Raw genomic sequence first — 22,421 nt, 5'->3', positions numbered from 1 at the left:
TTCTTCAGCATTTTATAAAAATCCCATGTTTTTTTTTAATAGGCAAGCATATCATTTAAAAAGTTTATAATGGAAGAAGGATTATCTCAGGGAAAATGAATTTATGATATTCTCTTTAAAAAATGACAGGAAAATAATATTATAAATTGTGTATCTGGAATATTTTTTTCAAATGTAAGGAAGAGTTAAATGACAATCTAAAAACGATTAACAGGGCTTCCCTGGTGGCGCAGTGGTTAAGAATCCACCTGCCAACGCAGGGGACACGGGTTCAAGGCCGGGTCCGGGAAGATCCCACATGCCGCAGAGCAACTAAGCCCGTGCGTCACAACTACTGAGCCTGCGCTCTAGAGCCCATGAGCCACAGCTACTGAAGCCCGCGTGCCTAGAGCCCGTGCTCCGCAACTAGAGAAGCCACCACAATGAGAAGCCTGCGCACCGCAATGAAGAGTAGCCCCCGCTCTCCACAACTAGAGAAAGTCCACGCACAGCAACAAAGACCCAACGCAGCCAAAAATAAATAAATAAAATAAATTTATAAAAATAAAAACCGTTAACAGCGCCATATTTTGATCCTTGGATGAAGTAAGAGGATGGGGCTAGGGCAGAGATGATTAGTGATGCTTTAGAGAGGCTCTGTCCCCAAAGGAGCAAAGGCCACTTGACCTCTCTGAGGATGAAGGAGGTTTCTGGAAAAGGCAGTTTAGTGGGAGTGGGATGGGGTGGAAGATGGTTTGTTGAAGTAATGGAGGAGGAAGGGAAGCTGAAGGGAGGGAAAGAAGAGGGAAAGAGATCTATGAGGGGGGGAAGGAAAGAATTTCTGGAGGTGACATGGTGTTGGAAGAGGGCACAGCCTCTGGAATAAGGATGCCTGGTTTTGAAACTTGGCTCCATTAGCCTACTTGAGCCTCTCATGAGAAATGGGGTGATCAGAATGGCTGTTGTAAGACTGCAGTGGTAATGAGACAGGGTACACATTAAGGGAGGAGTAGAAGCTCTTGTGAATAGAAATACTAAAATAAGTGCTAGTTTTTACTGATCAGGAAGAGAGATGGAGATGAATGATTAGAGAGGAGGTAAGAGGTATGATAGGAAAGAGGAGAAAAGAAAGGAGGAAGAAAGGAGGCATGGCTAGCAAAGAGAGAGGGGGCCTGGGAGAGAGAAGAATTTCTCTTGTTGGATCATATAAGATAGAATTTCTTGTTTTTGTTTTGCTTTCTGGATCACATTCCAATAACTGTCGCCTTAGTTCCCTCCCTATAATGAAGTTTCAGATAATAAAGTATCTTTGGCGCTCACACCTTCTTCAACAAGAGAGAACCTATGCTGGATTTGTTAAAAGTGTGTTCTACCATTTCAAAAACAGCTGATCTGAGGATTGAATTTAGTAATTCATAGCATTGCTTTTTTGGATGGTTCCCTGGAGAATGAAGTTTGGGGCAGCAGAAGGCAGGAACTGAAGTGATAGTTCAGAACTCTATTACCAAACACATTCAGCGAGAGTACTCTGTGCATCCGTAACTTGATAACATTTTTGACGGCATCTGCTCACTGAAGGCACATTAAAAAAAACTTGTTCGGGGGCTTCCCTTGTGGCGCAGTGGTTGAGTGTCCGCCTGCCGATGCAGGGGACGCGGGTTCGTGCCCCGGTCCGGGAAGATCCCACATGCCGCGGAGCGGCTGGGCCCGTGAGCCATGGCCACTGAGCCTGCGCGTCCGGAGGCTGTGCTCCGCAACCGGAGAGGCCACAGCAGTGAGAGGCCCGCGTGCCGCAAAAAAAAAAAAAAAAAAAAAAAAAAAAACCTTGTTCTGGAAAGAATGTGTGTATGTTAACAAATATTAGGTTGAGAACTGGAGCCTGGGTGAGAGTGATGTATCACATATGCAGAGAATTTGCAGTTTACATGCACAGTTTGCAAGTTAAGCAGTTTAATGAATGGAATGATGAATGCATAATTTTATTGTCATCACTATTAAAATGAAAATTTGATAGATACATAACCAGAAAGTGTAGTTATTTGTCACAGATACAAGTGCTAATTATATTTTTGAGTATATAATTTATGCTCTGAATAATACAGAGAGTAACTGCTTTTGCCCTGTTGTGACTATTTTTCTAGGAACAATAGGAAAGTTAGTTTAGAAACTGCTTCCTTCCTGTTATATTCCTGTGAAAGCTGAAGCTGACTTACTCTGAAGTCCCAGTTTAGATCCATAAAAGAGACATTCTCTAGAATAAACGTGAAGTTTTAGGCTAGAAAGCAGTTAAAAGAAAACAGTTGATGAAAATCTGATATTTAAAGCACAGTGTCTGATTTCCAAGACAGAATGAAGTGCCTTTCATTTGTTTATAACACTTTTCATAAAGATTTTCCTTCTCATCAGAGATTTTTAAAAGTTTACTAATGGAATGAGAACTCCTAAAACTTTACATTTACAGAATATATTCACACACATCATATTTGATGCTCAGAACAAAGCTACTGAGAGGCAGGGCAAATATTATTAGTTCCATTTCCATCTGGAGAAATTGAGGATGAGAGAGGTTAAATGATTTCCCCAAGATCACATAGCCTGTAAGTATGTCTTCTAACTCATAATCCAGTATTATTTTTATATCATGAAACTTTACACTTTGCTCCTAATATTTCTCCTAGAAATATCTAGAAATATAAGCACCAGAAGAATTTTTTAAAACTGTAAAAATGAAAAGTATAAATTGGAGCTTACCAGTATATTTTTTTCTCTTCCCATATTGCAAACACTCATGCCTGTTTTTTTATCTTTGGTTTTGCAGCTTTTTATATTTTTAAGGTCGAGTTGGTAAACCTTTTTAAAAGATAAACTATAGATTTTCAGAATTCTTCTAATTACAGATTCAACACTGAATGTAGTTCTATACTAATTGTGGCAGCTGAACAGGACTCTCTGATCCATGGGCTGTAGGTACAAACTCATCTAGTGAGGCCATGATTTGGATTTCTTTCTTGGATTCTTTGACTGCGTTTCTGTCTGTCTTCATAAAAATTAGGAGAGAAATTCCTGCAGGAAACCTCCCCTTCCATCAGCAGTTAGTCCTATCAGCAGGTTTCAAAAAGTTACCATTCTGTATGCATGTGGTTGAAATGGGAAAAGGAGGTAGGTGGTAATATAATATCCATGTTAATTGATTTACCTGAATTTTTGTAATAGGAGAAACATCCTCCTAACATCCCCCCTCCCACCACCAAACAGATAAAAATGCCTGAGCTCTCACCTGGACGCCCAGGTGCCAGTGCTTGAGAAAGCACTGGCACAATCTAGTTTAACCAACTTTCCGAAGCCATCATTCTTTGGCTGAGCCATTGCATTTGGCAGACAGCTTATTGGGGCTGCATTTCCATCCTTCTGAAGGCTGTCAGGGGATTGGACATAAATCAGCTTTAAAATAAAGCATGAAATACAGCAGTGACAGTTGTTGGAGTTTTATCTCATTTGGATTCTCTTACTTCCCGGGGCCTAGCTGCAATCTCCCTGCTTCCCGGAAACACGCACTAACTATACCAATGTGACACTCCAGGCGTAGTGTATCTACGAGCAATCAAAGAGAAGATGATTGCTGGTTGCTATTATTACTATTATGACTTACGGTGCTGCAGTATATGTACCTTCTACACAATATAGCATTAGATACAATATCTGCTGCTTTCAATATCAGTTAATCTGTCTTCAAAACAAAACAAAACAGAACAAAAAATCCCTGGTATGCAGAAGGCTCCAAGGTTGGGTACAAAGGATAAGGATTTATATGTTGATGTTTACATTCATGTGGATATTTTAATAACTCACTAAACGTTGCTAGATTCTTAGGGTGGAAGAAGAATCATTTAACAAACAGATGCTTTTTAGCAAGTGTGTGAATATTCATTGTAAAAGGTCCTGCTTTGCAAAACTATAGCAAAATCTATTATTTATTAGTTGGAGAATTTCTAAGTGTTTACTCGATGCTGGACATCTAGGAAAGTGTTAATAAATATTTCTACATTTCACAATTTACTTAGGGAAAGAATCATTAAAATGGATATAAAAAAATGTTTTGTTTACTGAAATGTATTTGTAAAGTTACTTTTATCAAGGATATAGGTTAGATATGAAGATATGATGGTAGCTTCACTGCATGCCGTTTACCGCCCGAAAACAAAACACTGTTTAATTCTGATTATAAAAGTGACACATGCTCATGATTGAATAGCTGGAGTATGTAGAAAATATAAAGAAAAGTCTCCTGAGATGCTACAATCCACAGGTAACTTATATTAATATGTATTATCAATATTTAAAAAACATATTGCATATGTAGTTTTATATGTTAGTTTTCTCCTTAATATTGTAATGTTTTCCACGTTATTTTAAAATCTTCAAATCTTTTTTAATGGATGCATAATATCTTACCATATGAATCTTCCCTAAATTATTTAAGAAATCCATTGTTAAACACCCAGGTGATTTTTATTTTTCATTAGCATAGTGCTCTGCTGAAGGTCTTTTTACATAAATCTTTGTCTACATCTCTGATTATATTTATTTAAGATAGGGTTTCGTATCTGGATCATTGGCCTGAAATGTGTGAACATACCAGGGGCTTTTGGTATGTCTTGCTAAGCTGCTCTCTTGAAGGGTTGTACTATTTCAGAGTTCCACCCGTGGGGTCTGACCTGCCCAGAGCAGGGTATTCATTGTGGTGGGAAAAGGGTGCTTTGTTCCTCCCTTTAACACAGAGAGGTTTATTTGACTTTCTTTTTGCTTTGGGGACTGAAGGGAAGTCAAGTGTCATAGAACAAGAGGGGAGAGAAAGGAGGCAAAGGAAGAGGGTTACTAATGTTGGAATTTTGTTTCGGTTTCCTGAAGTGGAAATGTCTTTTCCCCTTGTCGGGGGAGGGAAGTGAAGACCGGCTGCAAAGCCTGGGGCTTACATTCACGGTGTTCCTATGGCTCAGAGCAGTCGCTCCCCAACGAGGTCCTTTGAAACCTGGGGCATGCCTACTCTTGGGGAATTCTGTTGTATACCAGGAATATACAAATCCACAAGTTAAATCTGCTGTGTCTTTCTGGAAAACCAATTTGCTTAATAATATTGGGGGCAGGAGTTTTGAATTTTTGTGTTTTGCAAAGTTTTTAGCACATACATAAATTACTAGAATTGCTTTCCCATCATTAAACCTGAAACTTGTCCAGATAAGCTTCGCAAACAAAACATTTCTATGAACTGGAAGTCACTGGAAATCTGGAACTTTTCTTGTCTTCAAGGAATTCTTATGGCATTCATCAAAATGAATAGAGCACATGTCTTCAGTGAGAACCAGTGGTGCTAATACGAAGGGTGGGAGCATTTCTTGACAAGACAGAAGAGAACTATGTTGCTTGTTATATGAAAAAGGAGTTTGTCATCTTTCTACGATTCAGTGATTTTTAAATGTCACACACACAAAAATCGCCCACTCACAAATCAGATCAACATCCTGTCAAAATTGCACTCAATCAAATGTTAATTTACACTGGAGTCCGTGTTTTATTTTAGTTCCTGCCAGTGAAGTGACTCAAACTGTGTGTGTGTGTGAGTGATTTTAATTCCATTCCTATTTTGTGTGTTTAAATTATACTAATTCTAAAATTATGTTTTTAACAGGGATCACTGACTGGTAGTTAAAAACAGTGTGCTCTTTTGCAGTGAGCTTGAAATATCAGAAAATATGCAAGGAAGGAAGGAAATTTAGAATAACCTGAAATCATTGAGACATGTGTCAGAACTGACATCCCTAAAGCTTTCCACAAAGCACTTGGTAGCAACAAAGTTGATAGTGTGACCCAACTATGTCTAGGAAACATGTAATGAGAAGCAGCAATCAAAAAAGTGTAAAATGTCCCCAAATGTTTTTTTAAATTATGGGTTTATTATTATGGAGATGGAAAATTAACATTACAGAATGGAAAACACTGGATAAGTATTCCATAAAGCCATCACTTATGCAGGGAAATTTAAAAACTAATCATACAGTTTTTGAAGAAAAATTCCCCAGAATTTTACTAACCAAAAAGAAAAAGTCTTAGGTAGGTTTACTATAATACATTGCATTATAAAAGTCAAACAAGCCATTCAAAACAGCTTTACATTATCTTTAATGTTATCTTTTCCATTTCCTTTGGAGGATGAAGCTTGTGGAACAGAAGATAATTTGGTGAAATGTTAACTATGAACATGGCCAGATGGTGATTTTGTGAAAATTAGAAAAAACTACCTCTTCATTAGAACATTTATGAACCACCTGCTAGAAAATTGTCCCAATAAGTAGGAAAAAACTATGGTATCTAGGAAATAAGTTGTTATCCCAGAATTATAGAGTAGAAACACACAGTGGCTTTGCATGTCTGAACCAAGAAGAGGTAGCATAGGCAAAAATGATGCCGTCAAATTTGTGTTTTAAAAAGGCTGAGATTAACCCTCCTCTTTTCCTTATATTTTCATGATAGCTTGGATGTTAACAATTTTGACACATTTGATAATTCATGATTACATAGTCATATATATGTGTGTGTGTGTGTATATATATATATAGAGAGAGAGAGAGAGAGAGAGTCCACTAATTACATGATTTTTCAACTGAACTATTTTACTGGATATTGAAGAGGTTTGGCTGGTCACTGTTAAGATGGAGAGTCAAGTCTTAAAGTTTACCTTAAAATAGAGTGCCCCAATAGATCTTTGTTTGCTATGTGAATATTTACTGAAGGAACCAAACAAACAATGCAGGCAGCAGAAGAGAAGACTTGGGAAGCAGTGACATTTCATACACATTCACCTCACACAGTCACACACGACTGGATAGGGACAGGCTGACTGGTAACATGCTGTGAAAATGTTCTGTGAGGACACGAGGCAAAATGGTCACAATGAAAAATGAATTCTGATAAAAGCCTGGAACAGAGAGGGAGAGAATGGATAAAAGCATTCCAAAGGACTCCTTCTTTGGGAAAGGAAGAAAAGACCAAGTATTTTAAATCTCATATTATAGAGGACAGGGGAGAGACAAGTTGATGAGAAATATAGCATCTTAGTTGTGGAAACAGTGTTCCAGTGGGAAAATACTTTGAGTTTAAGAGTAGTGGGTGTGGGGAAAGGAAAGATATTCACTGATGGAATGAAATAGTACAGTAAAACTTCCAAAGTAACAAAAGAAAAAAAATCCACCACACTGGATAGGTGATTAAACTAGCAAAACTAGGAAAAAGAAAAAAAGAAGAAAATAATAATATAAAATAAATAAGATAAAGTGGAAAGGAAGACATAAAATTAAGTATACTGGTTATTTTATGATTTGTAAACAGACAGAATTTTCCCTTTAAAAGACTGAGACTGTCAAATTGGGTTAAAAACAAATTCAACTCATGTAAATACTATTTATAGAAAAATAAAATCAAAGTGATAAATAAAGGTTGAAAATGAAGAAGTAGAAAAAGAGATACCAAGCAAATACAGGCTAAAAGAAAGCAGGGGTTGCAATATTAGTGGAAGTCAGTATATTTAAACTTAAAAGCACCATAGAGAAAAAAAAAAAAAAAAAAAGCACCATAGAGGATAAAAGTAAGCATTATATAATGGTAAAATTGATAATTTCTGAAAAAGCTAAAATAGTCATAAGCCTATATTCACTGTCCCATCAGTTAAAAATATAAATCAGCAAATGCATAAAGTGAAAACTGTAGGAAATCAGAGGAGAACTTTTAAACATTATAATAGGTGAAATTATTTTAAGTTAGTGATAGTGCTAAGAATTGGACAGAATAAACATACAAAAAATAAGTAAAATCATAGAAGAATTGAACAGTATCACATACCAATAAGTATTTTTAAAAGGCTTCCATCTTTCAAATAGAGAATTAAAATTACAAAATAATAACAGTAAATAATAATAACAATATTGATGATAATAATAATAAAGTACTTAGCTACACAGAAAAACCTTACAAATTTTTAAAAGTTAGAATTTTATGAGCCGCATTCTTCTATTACTTACAAATAAAGTTAGAAATAAATAATACACAGATGATCAAAAAAAAGTTTACTTCTTAGAAATGAAAAGAAAATAAAACAACAACAGTCTTGAATTACCACTGGATCAAGGGAGAGTCAAATGGAAATAATTACTATTTAGAAAATACAAAGGAGGACTCTGGATGGCATAACCTGCTACTCTAAAAATGTATAGCCTTAAATGCCCTTACTGTTAAAGAAGAAAAATGAAACAGAAAAGCAAGTAGTATGCATCTGAAGAGACTAGAAAAGTAATTTTAAAAAGCAAGAAGCATAATTTAAAGATAAAAGCAGAAATTAGTACAATGGAAAATAAGAAATGGAGAAAAGATAAATTCAAAACCTTAAATAGCTAATGGGACAGATTTTCCTGTTATAGGCATGATTAGGGAAAACAAACTGAATAAAAGTGTATAAGATATAAGTGAGAAGAAAGATAGAACTGTAAATACAGAAGATTAAAATAATTGTAAAGAAACAAGATATTTGAAAACTTAGATGAAATGGATGATTTGCTATCAAAATATAAGTTGGTAAAGCTGACTAAAAAACAAAACAAAAACTTTGATAAAGCAATCATCATAGAAGAGATCAAACCAGAAATTAGATATCTAGATGAGTAGAAAGCCCAGAAACACATGTTCATGGCTGAATTTTTTTTTTTTTTTTTTTGGCGGTACGCAGGCCTCTCACTGCTGTGGCCTCTCCCGTTGCGGAGTACAGGCTCCGGACGCGCAGGCTCAGCAGCCATGGGCCCAGCCACTCCGCGGCACGTGGGACCTTCCTGAACCGGGGCACGAACCCGTTTCCCCTGCATCGGTAGGCGGACTCTCAACCACTGTGCCACCAGGGAAGCCCACGGCTGAAATTTTATCTAAACTTTAAAGAACAGGTCATCCTAAAGCTGTTTCTAACCCAGATCATAGAAGAATGAGTAAATCATTTGATTTGATTTATAAGGTCAATATAATTTAGTACCAAACCAGGATAAAGTTATTTCTGGAAGAAGAAAAAAAAAGAAACAAAAACTGTGCAAAGAGGGAATGAATGATCAGGATCATTAATGACTTGGATTCAAGATTCTAAATAGAATATTAGAAAATAGAATACAGCAAGGTATCAAAATATAATATATCATGACAAAGTCGTATTTAATCAAGAAATACAACATCTATCAATCTATCAACATAAGCCTTCAACAAATTCAATGAAAAAAGCTATATGATCTTATTGAAAGATGTTGAAAGGCATTTGATAAAAGTCAACAGTCAATAAAATTCTAAGTGAAATAGGAAAGAAGAAAACTACTTAAATATAGTAAAGACTATTTATCAAAATCTAACAGCAAATATCCTAAATGTGAAACTCAAGTCATTTCAATTAAAATAAGGAATTAGGGATTCTCGGTTTAAAATTCTTAATGGTTTTCCCATTTGCCTATTCAAAAATTTCAAGCTTCTTGACATAGGAAGCCATTCCTGTGTGGACTCTGCCTACTTTTTTTAAGTTTCTTTCTACCCTTAACTAACTTACATATAGGTCACCGTCCATCCACATCTGCTTCTAGTTCCCCCCGAGTTGATGTTGTTTCATACCTCTTTGCTTTTTCTCAGGCTGCCTTCTTTTGCCTTTGTGCCTGCGTATCCCTATCCTCTCATTTTCATCTGAGCAAGTCCTCATCTTTAAGACTCAGCTCCTACCCTCCCATAAATGCCCATGCATTTTTCCAATACTGCTCTGGAGAAATGCTGCTTGAGCACAGAAATGAGGTCCTGTTTTCTTTTGTATACCCAGTGTCTAGCACTGTGCCTGACACATAGAATGCATTTAATAAAAGTTAACTGAATTAATGTATGAAGAGATGAACAAATCCATGAATACTATGACCTCTGTTGCCTTGCTTCCTTTAGTTTTATTCTTCCAAGTAACAGTGATGGGGTGACTTCCTGCTGAGATGCCCACTCATGATGATGACAAAACCTGCCCCTTTGTGTATAGATGAATTCTCTTTTGTTTTATGACCCATATGCGTAGTTGGCAAATGATGCTCTTAATGCATTTTACTTGCCTTCTGCTTCATGAAATGCCAATTGTGTCCATAGCTGCTAAGTTATTGGTCTGTTCCTTTGTTTTCACCATTGTGTGCTGACAGTTTGGGAGGGTAAGGGTTGGGGTAGAAGAGATGTTTCTGAAGCTCTGTTAAGTTACCCAGAAGAACTCTTTACCTTGCAGATGGTATTTCATATAAATTCTGTAGTGTCCTGCTGAGGTGCTTTTCTTGGCTAATAACTCATTGCACATTTTGACAACCGCTGCTTGTAGAGTACGAACCTTAGTACTTTAACTACAATTCCCAAGGCTGTCTAGGGGGAAATTTACCCTGAATAGATACAGAAGAGTTCAGTTGGTGAGCCTGATTCTTCAGCTGCTGGAATTTGCCACTTCTTGTAGTTTTTGTGGTCTCCCATTCTAGCTTCTGCCATCTGCCATTGTAACGTAGCGCAGGTGTGCAGGATTTTCTTCTTCTCCTATAAACATGGCTTTGCCATCTCCTTCATTTGTCTGGTCATTATTTATCGAATTGTTGATGGTTTGACTAACTATTCCTCAAAACTTCTGCTCCAGATGCTACTTTTCCAAGGGGAATGAGAAATAGCTAATGTGCTTTGTAGTTCTTAGCACAGGTTTAATTGCTTTCTCCTAATTCAACATGCACAATTTTTAATAATCTTTGTAACTTACTCAATTGTCCAGTTTATCCGGGCATGTAAAATGTACCATATGGAAATCAACATCATATACATCATATTCCTTTAACTTTAAAACTCATTTCAACTATCATGCTCTCAGGGAAGTCTTGCCTGACTCCATCCAGAATGAGTCAGGCTTTCCTCTTCTACTCATGTCAGTATTTTATTTTATTTTGAATTTTATTTTATTTTTATACAGCAGGTTTTTACTGGTTATTTTATACATATTAGTGTATATATGTCAATCGCAATCTCCCAATTCATCCCACCACCACCCCCTCACCTCATGTCAGTATTTTAAATGTGACACATTTTATTACAGTTATTTGTATCTCTTTTACTAAGGGGTGAAGCTGGGTTGGATGTGTCTTTTTACTTTGTAACCTCATTTATTAGCACAATTAGCAAGTGCGTAGAAATTAGCACATGCTCAGTAAAGACATATCGCCTCACTGACCAGCTACAACAGTTTGAACTCCTTATAGCCACCCTCGTGGGTCCTTAAAAAAAGGCAGAAAACGAGTGGGAGTGAATATCCTAATAAGAAAGTTCCAGTAATACTTCTTTAGAAGCCTGGTTTAGAGGCAAGGACACTGGATTTGTAGTTGGAAAATCTGGGTTTCAGTATCATGGCTGCCATTTTTGAACTATGGCTCCTTTGGAAAAGTCATGAACATTCAATTTTCCCATCTGTAATATGGAAATACTAATATGTCATGGCCAGGTCATACAGGTGCTGTGAGAACAAAGTAAAAGGACATTTGATAACGTTTAAAGCAATATGCAGAAGAAAGCTGTTGAATTGCTTCTGCTCATTTTGACATATTCGAGGCACTTACATAGGTCATATGATATTTTTAACTTTTTACACTTAAATACCATTTTAAAAAATGATGTATCCACAAGCAGTATTCATTACTTCAAAAGAGATGGTGAGAGTGATTTTGTCTTCTGGGCCTAACCAAGGCTTTAGAAATCCCCAAAGATGGAAATATGGCAGGTTACCAGAAGTGAAAAGCAAATAAATAATTGGAGCATCCTTCTGTAAAACTAACTGCTGACTCGCTCTTTAGTTTTTAACTGAGACTAAATGGGATTCCTTATATTCATATACACAGGAGGCATCTGATCAAATCAGGCTGTCTATGTAAGAACTTCATTGAGTAATTCCAAAGGAATTTCATACGCTTGCCCTCCTTGATATGAGGTCACAGAATTCACTTGGTTTCAAATAGACCCATGGGGCTCCTGGGAAGTTGCTTCAGCTTCTCTTCCCTCTGCATATTCTGCTGAGTTTGATTGATGCCTGCTGGCCTTTCATTTGATAAGTGATGGCTTACTGATCAAACACTATCTCTGACAGGGCCTAGAATGACTTAGAAAACTTCAGATTTTACTTTCAATTGGAAGTCTCACAATCACTACATTCACTTTGCGGATTCCTTCAAAACCATACAATTGCTATTACCGTTCCTTTTGGGGGGTAATAAAAAACTGCTTAGAGACTGAATTATCCAGTTCTATTGTAGAAAATTTGGTACACAGGGCCTTTATCAGGTCCCTAAACTACTTTCTTCATTACCTAGGACAGACATTTTTTCATCTATGACCTTTAATTTTATGCCAACTAGCTCCACTTATCAAAGTACTGGGGACTAATTTGTTTCTTCTATCTTAAAAAAGATTCAAGGGGGCTTCCCTGGTGGCGCAGTGGTTGAGAGTCCGCCTGCCGATGCAGGGGACACGGGTTCGTGCCCCGGTCCGGGAAGATCCCACATGCCGCGGAGCGGCTGGGCCCGTGAGCCATGGCCGCTGAGCCTGCACATCCGGAGCCTGTGCTCCGCAATGGGAGAGGCCACAACAGTGAGAGGCCCGCGTACCACAAAAAAAAAAAAAAAAAAAAAAAAGAAAGATTCAAGGTCTGTTCCACTTCCTTTGATCTCATCCCCTTATTGCCTTTTAAAAATCACCGTTACTTGGTGTTTTAAAACCAATATACTAAAAACTGAATACGATAAAAAAAATACAGACCAGTTCTTTGGAAAAGGGAAGACAGAACAGACTGAAGGGCAGAAAAAAAAAATGCAGTAAAAATAAGCCCAAAGAAAGATTTGTAAAAATATTGCAGATTTCTTCACTGAACTCTTTGAGATGTCATTGATTCAAATGTTACTTACCCTAGTCACAAGACTTCATTCTACTGAATATCACTTGCTATGTCCCTAGGCTAGCATTTATTAATTTTTTAATTTGAAAAATTTTTAAACATCTTTATTGGAGTATAATTGCTTTACAATGGTGTGTTAGTATCTGCTTTACAACAAAGTGAGTCAGCTATACATATACATATTTCCCCAATCTCCTCCATCTTGCATCTCCCTCCCACTCGCCCTATCCAACCCCTCTAGGTGGTCACAAAGAAACAAGCTAATCTCCCTGTGCTATGTGGCTGATTCCCACTAGCTATCTATTGTACGTTTGGTAGTGTATGTCCATGCCACTCTCTACATGTAGCTGTCCAGTTTTCCCAGCACCACGTATTGAAGAGACTGTCTTTTCTCCATTGCATATTCTTGCCTCCTTTATCAATGATAAGGTGACCATATGTGCATGTGTATATCTCTGGGCTATCTATCCTGTTCCATTGATCTATATTTCTGTTTTTTGTGTCAGTACCATACTCTCTTGATTATTGTAGCTTTGTAGTATAGTCTGAAGTCTGGGAGCCTGATTCCTCCAGTTACATTTTTCTTTCTCAAGATTGCTTTGGCTATTCGGGGTCTTTTGTGTTTCCATACAAATTGTGACATTTTTTGTTCTAGTTCTGTGAAAAATGCAATTGGTAGTTTGATAGGGATTGCACTGAATCTATAGATTGCTTTGGGTAGTATAGTTGTTTTCACAATGTTGATTCTTCCAATCCAAGAACATGGTATATCTCTCCATCTGTTTGTATCATCTTTAATTTCTTTCATCAGTGTCTTATAGTTTTCTGCATACAGGTCTTTTGTCTCCTTAGATAAGTTTATTCCTAGGTATTTTATTCGTTATGTTGCAATGGTAAATGGGAGTTTTCCTTAATTTCTCTTTCAGATTTATCATCATTAGTGTATAGGAATGCAAGAGGTTTCTGTGCCTTAATTTTTTAACCTGGTACTTTACCAAATTCATTGATTAGCTCTAGTAGATTTTTGGTAGCATCTTTAGGATTCTCTATGTATAGTATCATGTCAGCTGCAAACAGTGACAGCTTTACTTCTTCTTTTCCGATTTGGATTCCTTTTATTTCTTTTTCTTCTCTGATTGCTGTGGCTAAAACTTCCAAAACTATGTTGAGTAATAGTGGTGAGAGTGGGCAACCTTATCTTGTTCCTGATCTTAGAGGAAATGGTTTCAGTTTTTCACCATTGAGAACTATGTTGGCTGGGGGTTTGTCATATATGGCCTTTTTTATGTTGAGGTAAGTTCCCTCTATGCCTACTTTCTGGAGAGTTTTTATCACAAATGGTTGTTAAATTTTATTGGAAGCTTTTTCTGCATCTATTGAGATGATCATATGGCTTTTCTCCTTCAGATTGTTAATATGGTTTATCACATTGATTGATTTGCATATATTGAAGAATCCTTGTATTCCTGAGATAAACCCCACTTGATCATGTTTTATGATCCTTTGAATGTGCTGGTGGATTCTGCTTGCTAGTATTTTGTTGAGGGTTTTTGCAACTATGTTCATCAGTGATATTGGCCTGTAGTTTTCTTTTTTCGTGACATCTTTGTCTGGTTTTGGTATCAGGGTGATGGTGGCCTTGTAGAATGAGTTTGGGAGTGTTCCTCACTCTGCTATATTTTGGAGGAGTTTGAGAAGGATAGGTGTTAGCTCTTCTCCAAAAGTTTGATAGAATTCGCCTGTGAAGCCATCTGGTCCTGGGCTTTTGCTTGTTGGAAGATTTTTCATCATAGTCTCAATTTCAGTGCTTGTGATTGGTCTGTTTATATTTTCTATTTCTTCCTGATTCAGTCTCGGAAGGTTGTGCTTTTCTAAGAATCTGTCCATTTCTTCCAGGTTGTTCATTTTATTGTCATATAGTTGCTTGTAGTAATCTCTCCTGATCCTGTGTATATCTGCAGTGTCAGTTGTTACTTCTTTTTCATTTCTAATTCTATTGATCTTCTCCCTTTTATTCTTGATGAGTCTGGCAAATGGTTTATCAATTCTTTTTATCTTCTCAGAGAACCAGCTTTTAGTTTTATTGATCTTTGCTATTGTTTCCTTCATTTCTTTTTCATTTATTTCTGATCTGATCTTTATGATTTCTTTCCTTCTGCTAACTTTGGGGTTTTTTGGTTCTTCTTTCTCTAATTGCTTTAGTTGTAAAGTTAAGTTGTTTATTTGAGATGTTTTTTGTTTTTGAGGTAGGACTGTATTGCTATAAACTTCCCTCTTAGAACAGCTTTTGCTGCATCCCACAGGTTTTGGATTGTGTTTTCATTGTCATTTTTTTTCTATGTATTTTTTGATTTCCTCTTTGATTTCTTTAGTGATCTCTTGGTCATTTAGTAATGTATTGTTTAGCCTCCATGTGTTTGTGTTTTTTACAGATTTTTTTCCTGTAATTGATTCTAGTTTCATAGCGTTGTGGTTAGAAAAGATACTTGGTGCAATTTCAATTTTCTTAAGTTTACCAAGGCTTGATTTGTCATCCAAGATATAATCTATCCTGGAGAATGTTCCATGAGCCCTTGAGAAGAAAGTGTATTCTGCTGTTTTTGGATGGAATGTCCTATAAATACCAATTAAATCCATCTTGTTTAATGTATCATTTAAAGCTTGTGTTTCCTTATTTATTTTCATTTTGGATGATCTGTCCATTGGTGGAAAGTGGGATGTTAACGTCTCCTACTATGATTGTGTTACTGTCAACTTCCCCTTTTATGGCTGTTAGCATTTGCCTTTTGTGTTGAGGTGCTCCTATATTGGGTGCATAAATATTTACAATTTTTATATCTTTTTCTTGGATTGATCCCTTGATCATTATGTAGTGTCCTTCTTTGTCTCTTGTAATAGTCTTTATTTTAAAATCTATTTTGTCTGATAAGAGAATTGCTACTCCAGCTTTCTTTTGATTTCCATTTGCATGGAATATCTTTTTCCATTCCCTCACTTTCAGTCTGTATATGTCCCTAGGTCTGAAGTGGGTCTCCTGTAGACAGCATATTTATGGGTCTTATTTCTGTATCCATTTAGCCAGTCTTTGTCTTTTGGTTGGAGCATTTAATCCATTTACATTTAAGGTAATTATCGATATGTATGTTCCTATTACCATTTTCTTAATTGTTTTGGGTTTGTTATTGTAGGTCTTTTCCTTCTCTTGTGTTTCCTGCCTAGAGAAGTTCCTTTAGCAGTTGTTGTAAAGCTGGTTTGGTGGTGCTGAATTCTCTTAGTTTTGCCTGTCTGTAAAGATTTTAATTTCCTCATCGAATCTGAAGGATATCCTTGCTGCGTAGAGTATTCTTGGTTGTAGGTTTTTCCCTTTCGCCACTTTAAATTTGTCCTGCCAATCCTTTCTGGCTTGCAGAGTTTCTGCTGAAAGGTCAGCTGTTAACCTTATGGGGATTCCCTTTTACATTATTTGTTGTTTTTCCCTTGCTGCTCTTTATATTTTTTCTTTGTATTTAATTTTTGATAGTTTGATTAATATGTGTCTTGGCGTGTTTCTCGTTGGATTTATCCTGTATGGGACTCTCTGAGCTCCTGGACTTGATTGACTATTTCCTGTCCCATATTAGGGAAGTTTTCAACTATAATCTCTTCAAATATTTTCTCAGTCCCTTTCTTTTTCTCTTCTTCTTCTGGGACCCCTGTAATTCGATTGTTGGTGCATTTAATGTTGTCCCAGAGGTCTCTGAGACTGTCCTCAATTCTTTTCATTGTTTTTTCTTTGTTTTGCTCTATGGTAGTATTTCCACTACTTTATCTTCCAGGTCACTTATCCGTTCTTTTGCCTCAGTTATTCTGCTATTGATTCCTTCTAGAGGACTTTTAATTTCAATTATTGTGTTGTTCATCATTGTTTGTTTGCCCTTTAGTTCTTCCAAATCCTTATTAAATGTTGCTTGTATTTTCTCCATTCTATTTACAAGATTTTGGATCACCTTTACTATCATTACTCTGAATTCTTTTTCAGGTACACTGCCTATTTCCTCTTCACTTGTTTCATCTGGTGGGTTTTTACCTTGTGCCTTCATCTGCTGTGCATTTCTCTGTCTTCTCATTTTGCTTAACTTACTGTGGCTGGGGTCTCCTCTCCCCTGGCTGCAGGTTCGTATTTCCCATTGTTTTTGGTGTCTGCCTCTGGGGGCTGAGGTTGGTTCAGTAAGCGTGTAGGCTTCCTGGTGGAGGGTACTGGTGCCTCTGGTCTCGTGGATGAGGCTGGCTCTTTTCTTTCTGTTGGGCAGGACTGCATCTGGTGGTCTGTGATCTTATTATGATTTTAGGCAGCGTCTCTGCTAATGGTGGGTTTGTGTTCCTGTCTTGTAGTTGTTTGGCATAGGGTGTCCAGCATTGTAGCTTGCTGATCGTTGAGTGGAGCTGGGTCTTAGCATTGAGATGGAGATCTCTGGGAGAGCTTTCATCATTTGATATTATGTGGAGCTGGGAAGTCCCTGGTGGACCAATGTTCAGACTTGGCTCTCCCACCTCAGAGGTACAGGCCTGACACCTGGCCAGAGCACCGTGACCCTGTCAGCCACATGGCTCAGAAGAAAAGGGAGGGAAAAAAAAGAATGAAAGAAAAAAAAATACAATAAAATAGTTAAAATTAAAAAATTATTAAAAATAAAAATAGAAAAAAAGAAAGAAAGAAAGAAGCAAGCAACCAAACCAAGAAACAAATCCACCAATGATAACAAGTGCTAAATACCATACTAAAAAACAAACAAACAAAAACGGACAGACAGAACCCTAGGACAAATGGAAAAGCAAAGCTATACAGACAAAATCACACAAAGAAGCATACACATACACACTCACAAGAAGAGGAAAAGGAAAAAATATATATATATATATATAAAAGGAAGAGAGCAACCAAATCAATAAAAAAAAATCTACCAGTGATAACAAACTATAAATACTAAACTAAGATAAACATAAGACTAGAAACAAATTAGATGCAGAAAGCAACCTCCAAGTCTACAGTTGCTCTCAAAGTCCAACGATTGAATTTTGGGATGATTCATTGTCTTTTCAGGTATTCCACAGATGCAGAGTACATCAAGTTGATTGTGGAGATTTAATCCGCTGCTCCTGAGGCTGCTGGGAGAGATTTCCCTTTCTCTTCTTTGTTCCCACAGCTCCCGGGTTTCAGCTTTGAATTTGGCCGTGCCACTGCGTGTAGGTCGCCTGAGGGCATCTGTTCTTCTCTCAGACAGAACTGGGTTAAAGGAACAGCTGATTAGGGGGTTCTGGCTCACTCAGGCTGGGGGGAGGGAGAGGCATGGATGCGGGGCGAGCCCGTGTCGGCAGAGGCCAGCATGACCTTGCACCAGCCTGAGGTGCGCCGTGCGTTCTCCTGGGAAAGTTGTCCCTGGATCACGGGACCCTGGCAGTGGTGGGCTGCACAGGCTCCTGGGAGGGGAGGTGTGGATAGTGACCTGTGCTTGCACACTGGCTTCTTGGTGGCTGCAGCAGCCGACTTAGTGTTTCATGCCCGTCTCTGGTGTCTGCGCTGATAGCCGCAGCTCGCGCCCATCTCTGGAGCTCGTTTAGGTGGTTCTCTGAATCCCCTCTCCTCATGCACCCCGAAACAATGGTCTCTTGCCTCTTTGGCAGCTGTAGACCTTTTCCAGGACTCCCTCCCGGCTAGCTGTGGTGCACTGGCCCCCTTCGGTCTGTGTTCACTCAGCCAACCCCAGTCCTCTCCCTGGGATCTGACTTCTGAAGCCCGAGCCTCAGCTCCCAGCCCCCACCCGTCCTGGCGGCTGAGCAGAGAAGCCTCTCGGGCTGGTGAATGCTGGTTGGCACCTATCCTCTGTGCGGGAATCTCTCCACTTTGCCCTCTGCACCCCTGTTGCTGCGCTCTCCTCTGTGGCTCTGAAGCTTCCCCCCTGCCACCTACTGTCTCCGCCAGTGAAGGGGCTTCCTAGTGTGTGGAAACCTTTCCTCCTTCACAGCTCCCTCCCAGAGGTGCAGGTCCCGTCCCTATTCTTCTGTTTCTGTTTTTCCTTTTTTCTTTTGCCCTACCCAGGTACGTGGGGAGTTTCTTGCCTTTTGGGAGGTCTGAGGTCTTCTGCCAGCGTTTAGTAGGTGTTCTGTAGGAGTTGCTCCACATGTAGATATATTTCTGATGTATTTGTGGGGAGGAAGGTGATCTTCACGTCTTACTCCTATGCCATCTTGAAGGTCCCCCCCCCCCCCAGCATTTGTTTATAAGAATCATTTTCTGGTCATATTTCTTGTCTGAAAAGCTGTGCTGACTTACATTCCAGGACAATAAAATAGTTGCCTGCTGCTGTTGCTGGGATATTTGCTCAATTAATGAAATTAATAAAAGTTTGGGAACATGCTTGAGATTAAATGTCAAATTAGAGGCCTGTAACCCTAACTTTTTTTTTTTTTTTTTTTTTTTTGCGGTACGCGGGCCTCTCACTGTTGTGTCCTCTCCCGTTGCGGAGCACAGGCTCCGGATGTGCAGGCTCAGCAGCCATGGCTCATGGGCCCAGCCGCTCCATGGCATGTGGGATCTTCCCAGACCGGGTCACGAACCCGTGTCCCCTGCATCGGCAGGCGGACTCTCAAGCACTGAACCACCAGTGAAGCCCCCTAACTTTTTAACAGAGAAAACCGTTATAAAATTTATGTTTCCAGAACTCTAGAGTTGTTATAGAATTTGGCCTTAAGATACTTCCCTTTGAATCTGACTTTTGCCCTTTACTTTTATGCGAATCAGGGCAAGCCCTTTAATTTCCATGAGCTTCAGTTTTCTCATCAATTAAATGGGACTTATAACAGCTACCTCACAGGGATGCCATTAAATTCAGTTATTTGAAAGTTTTTGTTTTTTTTTTTAACATTGTAAGGCATCATACAAATGCTAGGTAGAATTATGGTTATTGTTTATCAAGATCAAATCCTATCAGAAAAATCTAATCTCATTTAGGGCAGGAGGACAGTTTTGCTTCCAATAGATGTCATTTCCCTTGACCTTGGTAATGTTTCTATAAATTGAGCTTTGTTGCACAATATCAACCCTTATGGGAATATGGCTGAGAGCACATACAGTCCTCGGTGTGTTTCTAACACCTGGTTGGAAACATAATCTGAGAATGCTCCTTAAAAATAAATGGTGGCCCTGGAAGGTAACAAGTGATGTTTGGTAGGAAAAAGTCTCACCAAGATAAGTTTCAGTCAATGACACACAAAGAGTTCAATGAGACTATTAAGTTATTTAAGTATACCTATGACAAGATTGTATGAACTGGGTTCTATTACTTTGGTAAAAGATAGATTCAGAATTCGAAGTGAGCTTGGTGGTTTAGAAAAGAGATCAGAAATAGAATCAATAAAGTTTTGTCTAACTAGGAGCAGAGGTAGACACAGGATGGGAGGAAGGCCCAAATATGCCCATATTTATGGGGCAAAAGACTGGGCTATGTGTGAGGAGGCAGAAAGAGAGAGTGAGGTTCTGGGTAGTTATCAGATTGCTGTGAGTCAGCAAGGCAGCATTGCAGTTGGAAAGGGAGCTGAGTGCTGCAGGGCACAACAGGAAGGTGGCATGGAGGAAACCTGAAGGTGCACCTTCTCTTAGAGGGAGAACTGGCCAGGCCACACTGGATGGCTAATTTGGGGAGCCTTGTGGTCTTCACAGCTCAGAATTCTGCCTTGGATTAAATATCTATAAATATTTGTTCTCCTACCTACCTGATTTCTTCTGCAGAGGGTTAAGATGGGAGCCATAGGGATGAATTACATATGGGAGAGTGCAGTTATCTAAAATGGGGATGCTATGCCCCATCCATCTTAACCCTTTTATTAAAAAATTGTGAGTTGTTTAGAAATTTTCAAAATATTTTAAGGGCACCCTAATTTTCAGCCCCTATCATATCTTGTATGAATAACTGCATCAGTTTACTATTCATAGGGGCACTGTGCATAGAGACCATTGCACTGCCTGTCTTGTCTAAGCTCACTTCCTTCCCAGACAGCCCCATTCCCTTCTGTCTGCCTGCTGAACTGCTCTTCATCCTTCAGGTCTCAGCCCAAGCCTCACTCCTGTGTGAAGCCCTTTTTGACCTTCCCGGGAAGAGTTACATCCTTTGTGCTTGCCTCTGCTGCATCTTGTACATTCCCCTGTTAGAGGCTCATTAATCACCGTGGATAGATTTAGAATGTGAGCTTCTTGAAGGTATGCATAAAATCTTATTCATCTTTGTATTGTCATCACCTGGCACATGGTGTGTGTTCAATAAATATTTATTGAATGATTAAATGAAGGCGTGAATGAAGGTAAGTATATAAGTACAAGATTTACTGTGGCCGGGTTTAAAAAAAGCCTGGTATTTAACTCAAAGAAAGAACCTCCAACTTGTTCATTCCCTAGTGTGTACCCACACGTATGCAGCGTATAGTATTTTAAGCTGAATTTTAAGAGTTTCCAGTGAACTATAAGACAGAAGTCTTTGCTAGTAACAACTAGGCATAGCCTTTCCTCCCTTCACCTACAGGGGAAGAGCTAGACAGTCCCTTTCAACTTTAAGAACCTTTATTATCTCATGGGAAGCTCTAGCACTTACTATTCTTTGGCTTGCAACAGTTTGCTGAGGGTCCATGATGGAGACAGAATCAGCCTGAAGGGCGCGATTCCGCCTTCAGCAACCTGCAAGAGGTTTCCCCTGTTGAAATGATCCAAAAGCTTAACAAGTGATAAAATTTTCATGTTGTCATAGTCACCTCACAGTGAAGATGATTGTGAAGCCAGCACTTGTATTTTTGAATGCTGCACTGCATAAATGTGTCTTTTTGATTCTGTAAGTCTCCTTTCCCATGGCAAGTTTGATCAGAGGGAAACAAAATAATCTTTACCATAGTGTTGTCTCCAAATGTTCTATTTCTGTCCTTTGAGTGAAGCATTTGATGCTTGTTGAGGATTTTAATGATCTGACTCTGAAGTTGCTCATCTCTGAGACGTGATTCCCACCATCCACTACCATTTTTGTTTCAGAAACAAACACAGCAACAGAAAACTGCACTGTTTGCCTAATGGCATGTGTTAAAAACAACAACAGAAAATCTCCCTCTTTTCCTCCAGCTTGTTTTTAATATTAATCTTTCCATGAGTACATTCAGCTATCTTTAATATTGTCAACATGTTCCTAACAGGCTGACTGCGGTGTTAACAAACATGTGCAGCAGGAAATCTCCAGCCTGACAGTTAGAGAAGACTCCCCTCCAAGCAGTGAGCTTAAAAAGCACATATTAGTTAATTTTTTTAAAAAAAACCTTAGACTCTCAACAAGTTTATTAACATTATGGTTTAATTGTGTATTTAGAAATGTCACGGTTTTTACAGTGCCTCATGATTTTATTAGTCCTTTTATTAACAAATGAG

The sequence above is a fragment of the Grampus griseus genome (genome assembly GCF_964374135.1).
Source record: "Grampus griseus genome assembly, chromosome: 5".
NCBI lineage: Eukaryota > Metazoa > Chordata > Mammalia > Artiodactyla > Delphinidae > Grampus > Grampus griseus.
Note: the sequence above shows the minus strand (reverse complement) of the source record.